The following is an 18815-nucleotide window of genomic DNA, read 5'->3' on the forward strand; positions in this document are numbered from 1 at the left end:
AAACTCTTAAGAAGACTCGAAAGTTAGGGCTCTATCCACCTCCAGCTGTCTAGTGTGGTGTGTTAGAAAGAGCGCAGGACTGGGGCCTATACTGAAAAGAAATTGCTGGAAGGAAATAATAAAAGCTGAGTCATGGCCGGGCGCGGTGGCTCAAGCCTGTAATCCCAGCACTTTGGGAGGCCGAGACGGGCGGATCACGAGGTCAGGAGATCGAGACCATCCTGGCTAGCACGGTGAAACCCCATCTCTACTAAAAATTACAAAAAAACTAGCCGGGCGAGGTGGCGGGTGCCTGTAGTCCCAGCTACTCGGGAGGCTGAGGCAGGAGGATGGCGTGAACCCGGGAGGCGGAGCTTGCAGTGAGCCGAGATCGCACCACTGCACTCCAGCCTGGGTGACAGAGCGAGACTCCGTCTCAAAAAAAAAAAAAAAAAAAAAAAAAAAGCTGAGTCATAAGGAAACAACTGAGACTACGGAACAAGAAAGGCCAGATAAGAGCGGGGAGCTGAACAGAGTCAGGGCACTCAGGCAGCAGCACACCATATTTTAAAATATGACATGAAAACAACAGAAGAAGTTCTGTGAAGTTAGGAGCATTACCTGAACAAAGCTTTCTTGTGAAAGTTCGAGAAAAACTAAATTGGCACAAAAAGAAGCAACAGGAAATAATCATCTTATACCAAGTTATTATAAGAAAAAAGAGAACAAGAATCAGAATAATATCCCTACAGACAAGGAAAGCACACCAGAGACACAAGATACATCAAGCTGAAATCTACTATTAAAAAAAAAAAAAAAAAAGCTAAAAGGCACTGGGGATAAAATGCAAGACACAATGGAAAGACATAGATTAGGCCAGATGCGGTGGCTCACGCCTGTAATCCCAGCACTTTGGGAGGCCGAGGCGGGCGGATCACGAGGTCAGGAGATGGAGACCATCCTGGCTAATACAGTGAAACCCTGTCTCTACTGAAAATACAAAAAAAAAAAAAAAAAAAAAGCCAGGCGAGGTGGCGGGCACCTGTAGTCCCAGCTACTCAGGAGGCTGAGGCAGGAGAATGGCGTGAACCCGGGAGACGGAGCTTGCAGTGAGCCGAGATAGCGCCACTGCACTCCAGCCTGGGCGACAGAGCGAGACTCCGTCTCAAAACAAACAAACAAACAAACAACATCAACAAAAAAACATGTAGATTAGATTTTGACAAACTAAAAAGAAAAAAAAATGAGAACTAAGAACTAGAAATAGAAGAAAATTCATTTTACAAATGAAGACAAAACCAGAAGAACACAAGAGCAAACAACACAACTGAACCTGCCCTAAGAGAAATCAAAGATAAAAAGCAGTTAAGTTTTTTTTAACAAAAATAAAAATGAAAGAGACAAAGTGTTGAGAGGATGTGACCAAATGTTGAAAATAGTCAAAGAAGTTCTAATATATGGATAATGGAAACTCTGAAAAGTAGAATGAAAGCAAGAGAATAGAGAATACTAAAAACTATAATTCCCAAACTCTCTTCTAAAAGAAAAACGTAAGATTTGAAGACATGTATTGAAAGAGCACGCTGTATATCTAGGAAAATTTACCAAGAACAACCAACACCAAAAGAGTCTATTAAAACCATAGACTTTAAGGAATAAGTCCTTCGAAAGCTTAGGAACCAAGAACATGTGATTTATAAGGTAAAGAAAACGATCAGATTTACTATCAGATTTTTAAAAATAGTAACAGTTTATGGCAGAAAATGGAATAACTTAAGACAGGCAAGAGGAAAAAATGCAAAGCAAGGGTTTTATACCCAAGAAAACCAGTTTTCAAGAATGGAGGGTATAAAAATGACACAAACTGTCATCAACATGTAGGAACCAGAAAATATTGTTAGCCAATTGTGGTGGCTCATCCCTGTAATCCCAGCACTTTGGGAGGTCAAGGCAGATGGATCACTTGAGCTCAGGGGTTCAAGACCAGCCTGGGCAATGTGGAAAAACCCTGTCTCTACAAAAAAAAAAAAAAAGTCAAAAATTAGCAGGGCATGGTGGTGTGTGCCTGTAGGCCTAATTACTCAGGAGGCTGAGACGAGAAGATCATCTGAGCCCAGGAGATCGAGGCAGCAGTGGGCCATGATTACACCACTGGACTCCAACTGGGTGACAGAGTGAAACCTGTCTCAAAAAGAAAAAAAAAAAAGGAAAAGAAAACAAAAGAATTGTTCCTGTAGTCCTTCCTAAGGAATCTACCAGAGAATCAGCTGCAGATGACAAAACGATAGAGCGATATTAACATGAAATATATATACTTACTGGTAGAACTACGGACAAAAGACAGCTTAAAGAAGGCATGCAGGCCAGCTGCAGTGGCTCATGCCTGTAATCCCAGCACTCTGGGAGGCCGAGGCGGGCGGATCATGAAGTCAGGAGATTGAGACCATCCTGGCTAACACGTTGAAACCCTGTCTCTACTAAAAATACAAAAAATTAGCTGGGCATGGTGGCACGCACCTGTAGTCCCAGCTGCTCAGGAGGCTGAGGCAGGAGAATCGCTTGAACTCAGGAGGCAGAGGTTGCAGTGAGCCAAGATTGTACCACTGCACTCCAGCCTGGGGGACATGAGCGAGACTCCGTCTAAAAAAAAAATAAAAGCATGCACTGGCCATATGTCCTGACAATGGAGACATAGCACAACGACAACAAATGAGAGGAGAGGGAAGCACACGTACAAGACATTCTTCACAGTTTTCAGTCATCATAATTGATCATATCAATGTTATGAGACTGTTTTGTGTGTAAGATGAGATAATACAAATGAGTAATTATGGGATATTTAAATTCTAGCATCCCTTGTGTCCTTCAAAATCAACATGCTCAGATATGGAAGAAAGCAGATAGATATAGATGTAATCAAAAGAGGTTAAGTTAAAAAACAAAAACCTATAGTCCTGATTTAAATGAGAAACATCATTATAAACTTATGAGGCGTGTTTTGCATAGTCTAGGTATCTTAGCTCTGGCCACTGAAAAGACCTAGAAACAATACTGATCACGATATGCAAACATTAACCCAGAGACTTAAATGTAAGAGCTAAAACTAAAACTTCCAGAAGAAAACATAGGCAGAGAAAAATATTTGTGACTTTGGGATAGAGAAAAATGTCTTAGGAAAAAAGAAGGATCATCTAAGGATCATCTTAGGATCATCTAAGAAAAAAATGGGTCAACTGGACTTCATTAAGTTTCTGCTTTAAAATAACACCATTAGTATCCACTTAAAATGAGAGAATTTTATAAAATGTAAATTATACTTCAATAAAACTGTTTAAAATTTAAAAGCAAAAAATAAAAACATACTAGAAGAAAATAGAGCTTTCTTATTGTTTAAAAAATAACAAACTCCAAGACACCAAAATGAACTGTGTGTGGTGGTGCACACCTGTATTCCCAGCTTCTCAGGAGGCTGAGGCAGGACAATTGCTTGAGTCCAGGAGTTTGAAGCCAGCCTGGGGAACATAGTGAGACCTCCATCTCAAAAAGGAAATAAATAATTTTTAAAAATAAATTTTTTAAATTCACAAAAGAAGGAATTGAAAATTCAAGACATAGTCTGGGAGTAAATATTCCCAACACACGTACTTGATAATGGACTTATATTCAGAACATATAGAGGACTTCCATAACTCAATAATAAAGAAACAAAATGCAATATTTTTAACCGGCAAAAGAACAAATGCTTCACAAAAGAAGGTGTGTGAATGGCCGATAGAGATGGATACAACTACACACCCACTAAAACAACTAAAATTTAAAATCCTGAAAATACCTGATATGGTTTGGATTTGTGTCCCCACCAAATCTCATGTCAAATTGTCTCATGTTGAATCCCCAGTGTTGGAGGTGGGGTCTGGTGGAGGTGATCGGATCATGGGGCAGAGTTCTCAGGAATGGTATAGCACCATTCCCTCGGTGCTGTTCCCGTAATAGTGAGTGAGTGAGTGAGTTACCAAGGGATCTGGTTGTTTAAAGGTGTGTAGCACCTCCCCACTCTCTCTGGGTCCTGCTCCTGCCATGTGAAGATGCCTGCTTCTGATTCGCCTTCCCCCATAAGTAAAAGCTCCCTAAGTTCCCCCCCAGAACCTGAAGCCACTATACTTCCTGTACAGCCTGTGGAACCGTGAAGCAATTAAACCTCTTTGCTTTATAAATTACCCAGAACAGGTATTTCTTTTCTTTTCTTTTCTTTTTTTTTTTTTTTTGAGATGGAGTTTCGCTCTTGTTACCCAGGCTGGAGTGTAGTGGCATGATCTTGGCTCACTGCAACCTCCACGTCCCGGGTTCAAGCGATTCTCTTGCCTCAGCCTCCCGAGTAGCTGGGATTACAGGCACGTGCCACCATGCCTGGCTGATTTTTGTATTTTTAGTAGAGACAGGGTTTCACCATGTTGGTCAGGCTGGTCTCGAACTCCTGACCTCAGGTGATCCACCTACCTTGGCCTCCCAAAGTGCTGGGATTACAGGAGAGAGCCACCGCACCTGGCCTTCAGGTATTTCTTTATAGGAATGTGAGAATGAACTGATACAATACCCAAAGCAGAGAAGGATGTGGAGCTGGAGTAGCTAATTCTCATAGGTTGCTGGTAAGAGTGTATAATGGAACAACTCTTGGAAAACAGCTCAGAAATTTCTGTTTTTAAAAAAATAAAGTCAAACATGCACCTACCATATATCCCAGCAATTCTACTCCTAGGCATCTACCCAAGAGAAATGAAAACACATAACCTTGCAAAGATTTATACAATGATGAGTATGAGTCAGTAATAAAAAGGAAAGAACTAGAATCCAGAATGAAAGAAGTCAGTCACAGAGGGGATCATTCTATATGTCTGACTCCATGCATATGAAGTTGTAATATGGATAAAATGATTTCATAGTGATTCAAATCAGATGAGGAGTTGCCTGGTTGGGAAAAAATGTGGATGTTTGACCAAAAAAGGACAGAGGGACTTTTCTGGGACTTTGGAATGTTCTCTATTTTGATCAAGGTGGTGGTCACTTAGGTATACAATTTGTCACCATTTGTTAACTATACATTTTGTTTATAAAGTATACCTCAATAAAATTGATTAAAAATAGTAGAGTAACAGGCTAGTCAATATACATTTGTATAAATACAGGGGTTTGAGGAAATCCTAACAAGTCACGGCTCTTCTTTCTTTAAGAAACATTGAGAAGTGGATCTAAGAACCAGGCAGATGGAGATTTTTTAAAAACCAGCTTCGTTACTGAAGTTGCAAAGGTCACAGTTTCGCCTGGAGACCACAGCTGGGCTCCCTACTTCTTTCCTCTTGCCCCTCAACCCAACGCTGGCAAAGCAGGTGCAGTCAGGCTCCTGCCCGCGCCTTCCAAACCCAGCACTGGGCAGAGATGGGGTCTTAATTTGGGTTCTCCCAAAGCAGAGCCTGAAGCAAGGACTCAGGTGCAGGCAGTTGATTTGGGAGGTGCTTTCAGGAGGCAGGAGTGACAGGCGAGGAGAGCAAGGCAGTGCATGGAGAGGATCCAGTGTAAGGGAGACCCATGGCGGTGCCTGCTGCTGCAGCCAGGGTGACAGTTCCAAGGCACCCTCTGAGAGGCACCCATAAGGACTCACAGAGCTTTTACAAAGGAAGCAAAGCCATGCCTCCATCCACCACCCCTCTCCCACATGACTGACTAGTGCCTACGGAATTGACCTGGCTTTAGACTCTCAGAAGGCAGGGTGGCTTGGGCTGGGAGGGTCAGCGTTTGCAGAAGGAGCTGACCAAAGCTGGCTGTTGCCATTGATGGTGAACCCCTCAAGGGCACAAATGCTGAGTTACTCATCTCAGTGTCCCCTGGCACACTGATTCGTACAAAACAGGTGGTACACAGTGCATAACACTGCATAGTAAGTAAAGGAGGGAGGGAGAGAGGAAAGAAGGAAGAGGGGAAGGAGGGAGGGAGGGAGGAAAGAAGAAAGAAAGGAAGGAGGGAGGGAGAGAGGAAAGAAGAAAGAGGGGAAGGAGGGAGGGAGCGAGGAAAGAAGGAAGAAGGGAAGGAGGCAGGGAGAGAAGAAAGAAGGAAGAGGGGAAGGAGGGAGGGAGGGAGAGAGGAAAGAAGGAAGAGGGGAAACGGGAAAGAGGGAGGGAGGGAAGCAGGGAAAGGGGAAGGAGGGAGGAAAGAAAGAAGCGGGGAAGGAGGGAGGGAGAGAGGAAAGAAGGAAGAAAGGAAAGAGGAAGGGAGGGAAAAAAGAGGGAAGAAAAGAAAGAGGGAGGGAGGGAGAGAAGAAGAAAGAAAAGAAGGAGGGAGGCAGGAAGACAGGAAGGAGGGAAAAGGAGAGGGGAAAAGCCTTATCCCTATGAAGGGGCAGGTCCTGGGACAACTTCGCAGTCTCAAGGGAGATACAGGGGTCACACTGAGCTGGTGAGGGATGGGGATGGGGAGTGTCCAGAAGTGGGAACGTCTCCAATGAGAGAAGACTCCTGTGTCAGGGGGAGAGCACAGGATTTGGGCTGGAGAAACAGCATGTCAACAGACCCAGGGGTTAAGTGTGCGCAACACTGTGATTTAAGAAATACACATATGGTCCCTGCCCCTGGCCCCTGACACACAGCTCCTGATGCCCTTGGACTCTCTGGAGTGGTGTCTTTTTAATGCTAATGAGATGACCGGTGGCTGGCAGCAAAGACCAAGGCAGGATTAGAGGGTTGGGACTTTAAGCCCCACCTCCAAGCCTCTGGGGAGGGGACAGGGACTGAGGGTTGAGTTGATTACCAATGGCCAATGGTTTAATCCATCATGCCTACCGCATGAAGTCTCCATAACACCTCAAAGGGACAGGGTTCGGGTGGGTCTCAGATAGCTGAACACGTGAAGGTTCTTAGAGGGTGGTGCAGCTGGAGAGGGTGGAGGCTCCGCGCCCCTTCCCCCACGCCTTGCCCTGTGCTGCTCTTCCACCTGGCTGCTTACCTGCATCCTTTGTAATACCCTTTATAATAAATGGTTCAATATATGTAAAGTGTTTCTCTGAGTTCTAGCAAATTAATCAAACCTGAAAAGCGGAGCTGAGGGAACCCCTGTCCATAGCCAGTCAGTCAGAGGTTCAGGCCACAGCCTGGGGCTTGTGATTGACATCTGAAGTGAGGTGCGGTTTTGTGGGACTGAGCCCTCAGCCTGTGCAATCTGATGCTTCGATCTGATGCTATCTCCAGGTAGATAGGGTCCGAATTGAATTGCAGGACACCCTGCTGGTGTCCACCGGAGAACTGCACGGCGTGGGGGGAACCTTCCTGCGGGTCTGATGTCAGAAGTGCTGTGCTGAGGGCTGTGACAGATTAGGAAAAACGCCTTGGTGTTTCCCATCCTTGATTAATGTGGAACCAAGAAAATCAAGCATGACGTTGGTGCAGGAAGGAGCAGAATCAGATCCACTGTTCAGGGCAAGGTGGCTGAGGGCCTCGGCCAGCAAGACGAGGAATTAGGTTCTGGCCAGCCCCTGGGTCAGCAGATTCGTGAGAGACTGGGCAGAGGCCGTTGGTGCCCTCTCCTCAGCCAACCCCAGGGAACACATTCCCACACCCTCAGGCCATCTCCCGTGTCCTGTGCTTGACGACCTTCTCCAGCAGCAGGAATGACCTTCACCGGGGCACAGCCAGGGCGTCGGCAAAAATTCCTCAGCGTCCTGCCCTTGGTGGGACAATTCTGAGGGGCACCAGAAAGACTCTCAGAGGGTCCCTGGTGCACTGAGCTCCTGAGGCCCACCCACCACAACGATCTCATGAGCTCCCCTGGTTTTGGCTTTCCTGCCATCCCTGTTCCCTCATCTACTTCCTGGAACAACTTCCCAGATAAACCACTGACACCTACGTCTCAGGACCCGCTTCGTGGGGGCCTCAAACTGTAAGTGAATAAAGGACGGTGGGTTGAACTGCAGGCTGGGTTGGATCACATGGAAATGAAAGGCCCCGAGAGTTGGATGCACCAGTATCTCTGTGATCACACTCTACTAGGAGTGTGCGGCCACCTTCTCCAATCTGCCGCGTATAAAAAACAAAATTAAGGCCCGCCCTGATCATTTCCCTCTTGTGGCTACCATATTTGTTTGCTTGGGCCTTGTAACAAGGTACCACTGACTAGGGGGCATAAACAACAGAAACTGACTTCCTCACCATTCTGGAGGCTGGAAGTCTGAGATCAAGGTGTCAGCTGGGCTGGTTTCTCCTGAGGTCTCTCTCCTTGGCTTGCGGACGGCTGTTTTCTCCTTGTGTCCTCACATGGTCTTCTCTGCGTGTGTCTGTGTCCACATTTCCTCTTTTACGAGGGCATTAGCTCCATTGGATTAGGGCCCACCAGTTTGACCTCATTTTAGTTTAATTATCTTTTTAAAGATCCTATGTCCAGGCTGGACACGGCAGCTCATGCCTGTAATCTCAGCATTTTAGGAGGCCGAGGAGGGTGGATCACCTGAGGTTAGGTGTTCGAGACCAGCCTGGCGAACACAGCAAAAACCCATCTCTACTAAAAATACAAAAATTAGCTGGGCATCGTGGTGCACACCTGTAATCCCAGCTACTTAGGAGACTGAGGCAGGAGAATATCTTGAACCCGGGATAGGCGGAGGTGGCAGGGAGGCAGGGACAGCCATATTCTGAAGTACCCACATTCATATGAATTTGAATTTGGAGGGGGACATAATTCAGCTCAAACACTAATCCTGAATCTTTTCTTTTTTTGTTAGAGAATCCTCCATCCCCCAGGCTAGAGTGCAGTGGCGCGATCTTGGCTCACTGCAACTTCTGCCTCCCCGGTTCAAGCGATTCTCCTGCCTCAGCCTCCTGAGTAACTGGGGTTACAGGTGCCCACCACAGCGCCCGGCTAATTTTTGTATTTTTAGTAGAGATGGGGTTTCACCATCTTGGCCAGGCTGGTCTCGAACTTCTGACCTCCTGATCCACCCGCCTTGGCCTCTCAAAGTGCTGGGATTATAGGCATGAGCCACCACGCCCGGCCAATCCTGAATCTTTCATTACAAGTAGGCTGGCTAGTCATTTGGTTTGGTGGCCCACATGGGCTGACCTGTGGACAGCAGGGGACCCCCCGGACAGGCACTCTCTCCCCAGGCATCGCCTTCCCTGCCTCCAACGCCAAGGTCACTCTGACCATCTGTTGCTCAGAGCTCACTGTGAGCTTAACCCCCACTGGGGTTTTAAAATTTAAATCCCCTCACAGAATATTAATCCCTGCACCTCCTTCCTATTCCAGGTCCCAAAGAAGGCGGCAGTCATTGACACCCGGCCATTCAGTCCTCCCACGACTGAGCTTGGGCTCTCAAGGTGCAGACGATCTGGAGTGGTTTGCATTTGTGTTTTAATGTCCTCCAACTCCAGAGCATTTCCCTGAGGGCTGGAGAGGCCTGAGCTCTTTCCCTTCCACCTGCGTCGGCCCCGTACAAAGCTCCGTTTGTGTCTCTGTGGCTGAGGGGAAACGGCTACCCCTCGCCACCTCATCTACCCACAGGCCACAAAAGCCCAAGCACGAGGTGAGGCTCAAAACAGGCCAGGCCGAGGCGCTGCCAAGCCAAACACAGAGGAAACGGGTGCGAGCCCAGCAGAGAAACCAGATTCCCCTGGAAATCGCTGCTCCCCGCCGTGTCTGGAAGGCCGGCCCCAATAAAGCGGCTCCGGAAGGCCTGAAGGACCCCCATGGCCCTCATCTTGATGGAGATGCCAATAAAAATCTCAGAACATCCAGCCTGCAGGCCCCGTAGGCACTGCCCCGGGGCCGTAAACCCGGATACGAGCAGCTGGGGAGCCGGAGGGAAGAGGCCTGCTCCCAAGAAAGCCCACCAGCCAGCCGGGCCTGGCCCGCAAGTAACCGAGACGCCTTCAGGGAAAGGCAGCAGGGCAGGCTGGACGGGAGGGAAGCCCGCAGCCGGGGCCCCTGCTCCAAACCAGGTCCAAAGCTGTTAAATCCATGGGAACTTCAGGAAAGAGTAATGACCGCCCAGCAACTGCAGGTTCTTAAAGAAACCCGGGAGAAATCCGCCTCAGGAAGCAACAACAGACCTTGTGGTTGTAAACTCAACTCGGAGGGCACCTTGGGGTCACAACTGTGCTCATGACAGAGGAGGAAGTGTATGTGTGTGTGTGTGTGTGTGTGTGTGTATCTGAATCCATGGACAAAGGACAGCCCAGTTATGCATACGTGTGCACATATTTGTGTCTCCGTATCAGAGGTGTTGTGGAGGCACATACACAAATGGGTGCATTTGTGTGTCTGTAGCATTCCCAGAGTTAACAAATAAAAATACAGGATGTGCAGTTAAATTTGAATGTAGACAAAAAGCAAATACTTTTTGAATGTGAATATTCCCAAATATTGCCCGAGACGTACTTATGCTAAAAAGTGTTCACTGTTTATCTGAAATTCTAAATTTCTAAGTGGGTGTCCTGTATTTCTCTAGCAACCCTATGTGTGCATGAATGTCTAAATTCAGAGTGGCAATGACATTTGAGGTCACAGAAGAGGTCTTTGATAAACAGACAAATATATACATATACACACTCATACACTTTGCCTCCTTACACACACACATATAAAATGATACTATAATAGTCCTCAAAAGTTCTCCTAACAGGTGATTAGTCATTCTTTGTAAGAAGAAAATTATGTGCCTTATATGGGATGGCCGTAACCTAAATGCATTTAACTTGCAAATTCATCTACAGGGGCTTGCAGAGAGAGAGACGTAACACAAGTAAATGGTGTGGTAATAGCTCCTGCTGTTCCACCCAGAGCTCAGGTTAAGAGACTGCCTCTGCGCTCCCTCCACCATCTCAGCCCCAGACACCACCCCAAGGGGAGCACTGGCTGTCCAGGCTTCTCTAGGGCTTAAAGTCACACATATTTTTCTACCCTGTGACTCCGAAAGGTAAGCCAGCTCCTTCATTTGGGGCATCCCGCAGAGACAGAAATCTGATCGAAGGGGATGGAAATAACTGATTTGAACCTTCTGGATGCCAGAGGAACTGAACATTCAACACAAATACTTTTTTTTTTCCCTTCGAAAATGGTCTGAGCTTGCAAACTCCCAAACACTAAACGTCTTCCAAGGATAACTTATTCAATGGTATCACTACATATCCCACTTGATGTAATAAGCATCCCCGAGGCCATTCCTTAGCCTTTTCCTGGGTAAGGATGTGAAGGACAGGAGTTCAGGAGATGGGCAAGGCTCAGGTATGGTGGGTAGGAAGAGGGGCTGTCAAACCAGACTGGGCCCTAGAAATCCTCTAGTTGAGGGATCTCAAACTGGCACCCTGCTGGCCAAGTCTGCCAGGTCAGCAGCGCACAGTCGTCTTTAAATGTTTGAATTTAGTGCTTACACACAGGGCACACACCCTCCATTTTCCCCCTGACCCTTTACCCTCTATGATCTGAGGATCAGCTGTTTATTTTATTTTATTTTTGAGATGGAGTCTCACTCTGTTGCCCAGGCTGGAGTGCAGTGGCATGATCTTGGCTCACTGCAAGCTCCGCCTCCCAGGTTCACGCCATTCTCCTGCCTCAGACTCCCGAGTAGCTGGGACTACAGGCACCCGCCACCACGCCCGGCTAATTTTTGTATTTTTAGTAGAGATGGGGTTTCACCGTGTTAGCCAGGATGGCCTTGATCTCCTGACCTGGTGATTCGCCTGCCTCGGCCTCCCAAAGTGCTGGGATTACAGGCGTGAGCCACCGCACCCGGCCTCAGCTGTTTATTATACATGGGCCGCCTGCCTGCTCCTGTGCAAGACAGACTCCCTTCGTGAGGACACTGGCTCCCACACGAGTGGGGCTCACAGCAAAGCAGGGCAGGAACCCAGGTCTCCAGCTCCCAAGCCAGGGCAGGACTCTGTTTCCCCTCCATTCTGCACCCCTCAGGCCATGGAAGAGTGAGTCCTGCCAGTTGAGAACGCAGAAGTGAGACGTGAGCCCTCTGTCCATGTCACCTTGGGAAGCCTTCTCAGCAGTGGTGACACTACTTTCGAATCTGAATCTGATCTGGTGGAATTCAAAGGGTTACCCTGATCCTGCTCTGTTTACAGACCTTCATCCCAGCTCCTTCATTTAATTTGGTTTTTGTTTTTCCGGTTTGTTTGTTTGTTTGTAACAGAGTCTTACTCACAGAGGCTCACTGAAACCTCCACCCCCTGGTTCAAGCCATTCTCCCGCCTCAGCCTCCCAAGTAGCTGGGATTACAGATGCATGCCACCACGCCCAGCTAATTTTTGTATTTTTAGTAGAGACAGGGTTTTGCCATGTTGGCTAGGCTGGCCTCGAATTCCTGACCTCAGGAGGTTTTCCCGCCTGAGCCTCCCAAAGTGCTGGGATTACAGGCGTGAGCCACCATGCCCCGCTTCAGCTCCTTCATTTAAACCCATTGATTGGAATGCCAAGCATCTGCAAAGAAAAGAGAAAAAGAAGAACCACATTTTTTTTCGTGGGGGTGTTTTCTGATATCCAGGGATCCCGTAAGAAACTGTTGTTAAATTTTCAAGATTTTGAAATGGCTAAGCACAATAAATATTAAATTTATATGCTTAAATAAATTACATTAAAATGTGGCAATAAGTACTTAAAACTTATCCCTTCCTAATTATGTCAATGAGAGTTCACTGTTACCTATGCTGTCAAGGATACGGATGTTTATCGCATCTGTGGGGTGATATATATATATATATATTTTTTTTTTTTTTTTTTTTTTGAGACCATCTTGCTTTGAAGCCCAGGCTGGAGTGCGGTGACACAGTCACGGCTCGCTGCACCCTCCACTTCCCAGGCTCAGGTGATCCTTCTACCTCAGCCTCCCGAGTAGCTGGGACTATAGGTGTGCACCATGACCCATGGTTAATTTTTGTAGTTTTTGTAGAGACAGGGTTTCGGCATGTTGCCCAGGCCAGTCATGAACTGGGCTCAAGTCATCCACCCACCTCGGGTTGGTAATATTATATAATGGCATGCTATTGTGCAACTCTTGCCAACTCCATGTTCAATAATATCATACACATTAGTAGCTTGAAATTTGTTGTTGTGGAAATATATACACCATGGAAATTGGCAAGTGCTACAAATGAGACTTGGATTTATTGTTGTATTGATTGTCTGGACTTAAGAAGGTGATGAAGAAAATGTTAATGATCAAGATGGTTAGAGGACAATTTTCAAAAAAGGCTAAAATTATGACTCAAGCAGGTATAATATGAATACAAGTGAATTATTTTACCTAACCCATTAATTAATGAGGGAGCAGTAAGAAGTTGTAACTGGGTTAAATGAGGATATGCCTTGTGCATATTTACCTTTTCTACCTGGTAAAATTCATTTGCATGGCCTTGGACAGGTATCCTTTGCTTAGCCATGGACATAAAAGATTTGCCCACTATCAATTTTCTCTAAATTAACATCTCTGCACAGTTGTAAAATACAAAGACAAAGGGACATACCTCTATAGCATGAGATAATCGCTGGAGGCCCCAGAGATTTACTAAAAGAATATCCAGTAATCTTTTATTCGCCTCAAAATCTCCCACAATGTTTCCTCAAGAGATTACATGTAAAAGTATGTTACACCTGTAGCCATTACATTGTGAATAGGACCCAAAAAATTAAGAAAATACTCTTAGAATTTGAAACTATTATCCAACTTAGGAAAAAAGTGACACAATATTGATGAATAAGTGAAGTTCTTTTTTTTTTTTTTTTTGAGAGAGAGTCTCACTCTGTCGCCCAGGCTGGATTGCAGTGGCTCCATCTCAGCTCGCCACAGCCTCTACCTCCTGGGTTCAAGTGATTTTCCTGCCTCAGCCTCCCGAGTAGCTGGGATTACAGGTGCCCACCTCACACCCAGCTAATTTTTGTATTTTTAGTGGAGATGGGCTTTTGCCATGTTCAGGCTGGTCTCGAACTCCTAACCTCAGGTGATCCGCCCACCTTGGCCTCCCAAAGTGCTGGGGTTACAGGTGTGAGCACCACGTCCAGCCTGATGAATGAGTGAAGTTCTGACATTCATCTTTGTTGTGTTAGTCTTCTGTCACTCATTGAGGTAAAAGAAAATGCCAACCAACATACATGGTGAAACTATACTCATTCATCAATGATGTGAGTCACTTCGTTGCTGAACTGGACAGTATTCAAACATGTACTTGTAGTCTGATCTTCTCAAATCATGATTGAGATGCAACCATAAGTCAGCTATAGATAAGAATTTAGTAAAAGTTAACAAAAGCATTCTATGAGAATCAACTGGCTCTATGAAATTTGCAATAAAGAATATTATATATTTTCTTATTTGTAAGTTGTGTGATACAATCTTTCATATCAGTAAAATGCAAAATAAACGTGTACACATATGAATGCATACTTTTTTTTTTCTTAGCCAACTGTTAAAAAATTTAACCACCCACCACTGATGGAGATCCTCTGCATTCTTATCTGGATCATAGAATTTCCTTTAAAAATTTTTTTAAAAATTTTACTCTATAAGAGTAAGAACCAGCATACACACACACACACACCTCTAAAACCATCATGACACAATTATTTTCCCTTTAACTCTAGATACATTCCAATCTACTCCATTCCAGTCCCGTCCATTTCAGTTAAAATAGTTACCATTTCATTATGATCTTACTATTGATCTCAGGAAGATTTCCATCTGCAGTTTGAAAAACTCTTACCTAAACTCAACTTTCAAACCTCTGTCCTCTCCCTCCTCCCCCTTCTCTCCCTCCTCCTCCCTCACCCCTCCCCTTCCCCCTTCCCTCCTCCTCCTCCTTCTTCCCCTTCTTCCCTTCTCCTTCCCCTGTCCTCCTCTCCTCCTCCTCTCCTCCTCCTCTCCTCCTCTCCTCTCTCTCATCTCTCTCCTCTCTCTCCTCTCTCTCCTCTCTCTCCTCTCCTCCTCCTCCTCCTTCTTCTTCTTCCTCTTCTTCTTCTTTTGCTGTTGCTGCTGCTGCTGCTGCTAGACAAGGTCTTGCTCAGTGGCCTAGGCTGGAGCTCAGTGGTGCAATCATGGCTCACTGCAGCTTCACCCCTCACCTTCCCAGGCTCAGTCAATCCTCCCATCTCAGCGTCCCTAGTAGCTGGGACTACAGTTGCGTGCCACCACATCTGGCTAATTTTTGGATTTTTTTTTTTTTTTTTGTAAAGACAGGGTCTCCCTGTGTTGCCCAGGCTGCTCTTGAACTCCTAGGCTCAAGTGATCCTCCTGCCTCAGCCTCCCAAAGTGCTGGGACTACAGGCATGAGCCACTGCACCTGGCCCCCTCCCAATTCTCTCCTTATTCCCACATCACACTTGAATTTGAAGGTCTGGCTCAGATGCCTTCTCCCGGATCAGTGAGTGGGCTAATCTCCAGAATTGGCTCTCTACCCCAATATTTTTTCACCCTGGCACAATTGTATCTTCCTTTGTGTCTGGCCCTCCTGACTTACTATACATAAAGGTGGGAATAACCTTGTACTCATCTCTGGAGCTTCAGCACATGACACAGCGCCTGGCACAGACAAGGCTCTTGAAAGTGTGTGGAATGAGTATATGAATGAATAGTTCATGCCTGTTCATGAATGAATGAAATTCACAGTGCACTGCCTCTTATGAAAAGACAGGCTTCAGTAGAGTGACCACTAATTCAGTCTCATGAAGTCTGTAGGAATCAGACAAATCATCATGCCCTTTTCACTAGACAGAGAAACTGAGGCATCAAGGAGCAGAGTGACTTGTAGGGAAAAATACACACCGTTTATTCTTTGGCCATCCTGTCAGCAGAAAAGGGGAAAATAGTTATGACAATTCTTGCACGGAAGAAACCAAAAAAAATCTCTCCCACACTGGCTGAAATAGGAAGTAAAGCTGAATGCTGATTTGCAGATGTTAGAAATCAAATTGCATCATGTGTAATGGAATTCTAGAAATTTGTAGGGCCAAAAAACAAACAAAATAACCAAACACACACTTTTCATTTCTTATGCAATAGTACCAATAAAACAGTGTTAACCCAAATCACATTTCTTCATTTTAGTTTCAGTTACCCTGAAGAAAATTCCAGCCAACAACTTTCCACACTGTTGTTTAAGTAAGCTGACCTGGGTCTGGCTTTGATGTGAATTGTGAATTAGACATGGACACTTGTATTTTATTGATAACAAAACGCTATTATTTACCGAGGGCTGATGATTGTTATGTCAACTATGCATAGTCTTTGGTAAATTTCCCACCACCCATATGAGGATATTACTATTATTATGCCTGTTTCACAGATGAGTAAACTAGGTTTAACGCAGCTGTTCAGCCAGCAAGTGGCCAAGCTGGGGTTTGAACCCAGTGCTCCAAAGCCAAGATTTCCTCCAAAACACGTGAAGAGCCTAAGGCAACATGGCGCTGAACTTACCGGGAAGTATCAGAAGAGTCTGTAGGACTGAGCCGGCACTGCGTCTGCTCCACCAGAGGCCAGCGTATGGAGATAAAGAGGGAGTGCCCGGTGACCTGACCTGTGGCCCCTGGCTGGTGACCCTGGCCTTGACCCTCTGCTGTGTTTGTGCTTAGTGATTACAGATGGTCAGGGTCAAGGGCAGCTTACCTTCATGGGTGATCTAGTGGAAAAAGTACAGGTTTTGAAGGCAAACAGAGCTGGTCTTGAATCTGGACTTTATTATTTACCAGTTACGCAGATCTTCGACCTGGGACTGCCTCTCCCCGAACCCCAGGCTCCTCATTAAAAAGTGTGGCTGCAGAAGACTTTCTTCACAGGTGTACTCTGAGCATGAAATGAGCTGACATGCATGGAGGCATGCAGTGAGGGCTGAACGATGCTAGCCCCTTTCCTTGCCACTTGCAAGTGCAGCCCTAACCGCTGAGAGTGCTGGGCCACCCTGAGAGAGAGAGAGACAGAGAGAGAGAGAGAGAGAGAGAGCGAAAGCCTGCAGAGAAGGTCATCACAAGGGCAGCAGCACCTTGCAGGTGTCAGGGGGACAAGGGACCAATGCTTTCACCTGCCCCATGCTGCTTGATTTTGCCCAAACCCAATTGCTCGGGCAGGGAAGAGATTATCATTCTCCTTTCTATGTGAGGAAACTGAGACTCGAGTTGGATGACCAAGTGTAAAGCCTCCCCCTCCTCTCACTGCCCCCCACACCCCAGGCATTCTCGAACCCCCTTCATGAATTTGCCACTTCCATGTACCACCCACACTGCTGTTTACTAAATATGTGTCCTCAAGTCTACTTGGTTGCTTAGTTAAATTCATTGTCAAAGGAAACTTGACTTCACCACCATAAATGGGAAACCAGCGGTGCAACTGCGGCCATAATGAAGAATATGATGGAAGTAAGTCCACTTGATGAAATTCCACCTAAACATATTTTTGCCTGTGAACCTGGAGCCCGCCTGCTGTTGATTAAAAAGGAAATAAACAAAAGTCAAAGAAGAATTCAAGACAAAGGAGCACCAGAGACTGTCTTCTTAACAGAGGCTTGGAAGCAAACTGAAAAGGGAAGAATCATTTCATATGTGGTCTGTGTTACCTAAAGTTACAGTCCCTGCACCATCAAAATCAACTCTGGGCTTCTAAAGTCTCTCCACTCTGGGAATCACTGGTAGACCTGGTCCTACTTTGGGCTCTGAACTGTTGAGTGGCTTGCCAGTGGCAAGAGGGCTGAGAGGCAGTGTCTCAGGCTGGCCTGGACCGCTGAGCAGAGCTGTTTCTGCTGCTCCAACGGTCCGGAAATGCTCAGGGAGGGTCGTCGGGGCTTTGCTTGCTCGAAACTTCCATTTCCCAGGCTCAGCAGCTATCAACTTTTCTCCCACAGATTGTTCTAGAAATGGGTCTGTCTGGACCACCCCACACACACGTGGTTTGGCAGTGGCAGGTTCATGCCTCTGTGTCTACCGTTTAGACCAGGGTTTATCACTCTCAGCAGTGTTGGTGTTTGGGACCAGAAAAGCCTTCATTGTGCTGGGGCTGTCCTGGGCACTGCGGGACGTCTGACAGTGTCCCCGGCCTCTGCCCCCTGGGCGATGGTCGTCTCCTTTCAGGAGTGACAACGAAAAATGTCCTTGGGGGACAACCTTCCCTCTCCCCCGGCCCCACCTGAAAGCATTGCTTTTGATGGGGGGGAAGAAAAAGTGGTTTTTAGTCCCTGGGGAAAAATTCTACTATTAGTGGGATTTAGTTTGTTTGTTTATTTTACCTTCTTAGAGAAAGACTTACCTTTTTAGATAAACTTGTAAGTTACAGTTATTATTCTTACCTCCTGACTAAAGACAAATAAAGCAGTGGGAAAAAAAGGGCATTTATTGCTTATGTCACTTGAGGCCAACGGAAAGCCAAGATAATGGACCAGAGGACTTAGAAGAGGGAGGGAGAGGATAGGAGGAGGGAAGGAGGGAGGAAGGGAATGGTCACTGATTAAGCATCCCTCCGGGGTGCTGGGACCTCAGAACATTGTCTCCTTTCACTCTCAGAATCCCACAGGGAAGGCTGGATGAGGAGGCGAGACTAGAAAGGTCAAAGGGCAGGCAAGTGACGAGCTGGGTCCCCTCTCCGGCTGGGAAGCCCACACTCCCTTTTCTGGGGAGGAGAGAGGAGGAAAGAGTCCGTTCCAGGACTCAGAGGGACTTGGAGCTCAGCTAGTCCCACCTCTCCAAACTCAGAGTTGTGATGTGAATTCCTTGAGGGCATCAGCTAATTGTCACTAGAATCCAAACTGTCACCAAGAAGATAGGGAAGAGGTAGACCCAGTGGATGTCAGTGAAGAGGGGCAAAGCAGGCTTCAACC

The 18815-nt window shown here is 46.3% G+C and overlaps 2 long non-coding RNA genes across 10 annotated transcripts in view; both read right to left on the bottom strand.

Annotated features, from left to right (window-relative positions):
- Positions 1–4521: 4521 nt before the first annotated feature.
- On the bottom strand, positions 4522–17163 carry LOC139364196 (uncharacterized). The gene is made up of 3 exons (XR_011625590.1): positions 15496–17163; positions 8172–14235; positions 4522–7704 (listed from the first exon to the last, which is right to left on the bottom strand). It is a non-coding gene; the product is annotated as an uncharacterized lncRNA (long non-coding RNA).
- Positions 17164–17179: 16 nt separating this feature from the next.
- The window catches only part of LOC112424181 (uncharacterized), a 44402-nt gene continuing 42766 nt past the window's right edge, over positions 17180–18815 (bottom strand). For all 9 annotated transcript variants that reach the window (XR_011625583.1, XR_011625585.1, XR_011625588.1 and 6 more), the window contains one exon: positions 17180–17427. This is a non-coding gene — a long non-coding RNA (uncharacterized lncRNA). The remainder of the gene's footprint in view (positions 17428–18815) is intronic.

This window comes from Macaca nemestrina, chromosome 7, assembly GCF_043159975.1.
Source record: "Macaca nemestrina isolate mMacNem1 chromosome 7, mMacNem.hap1, whole genome shotgun sequence".
NCBI lineage: Eukaryota > Metazoa > Chordata > Mammalia > Primates > Cercopithecidae > Macaca > Macaca nemestrina.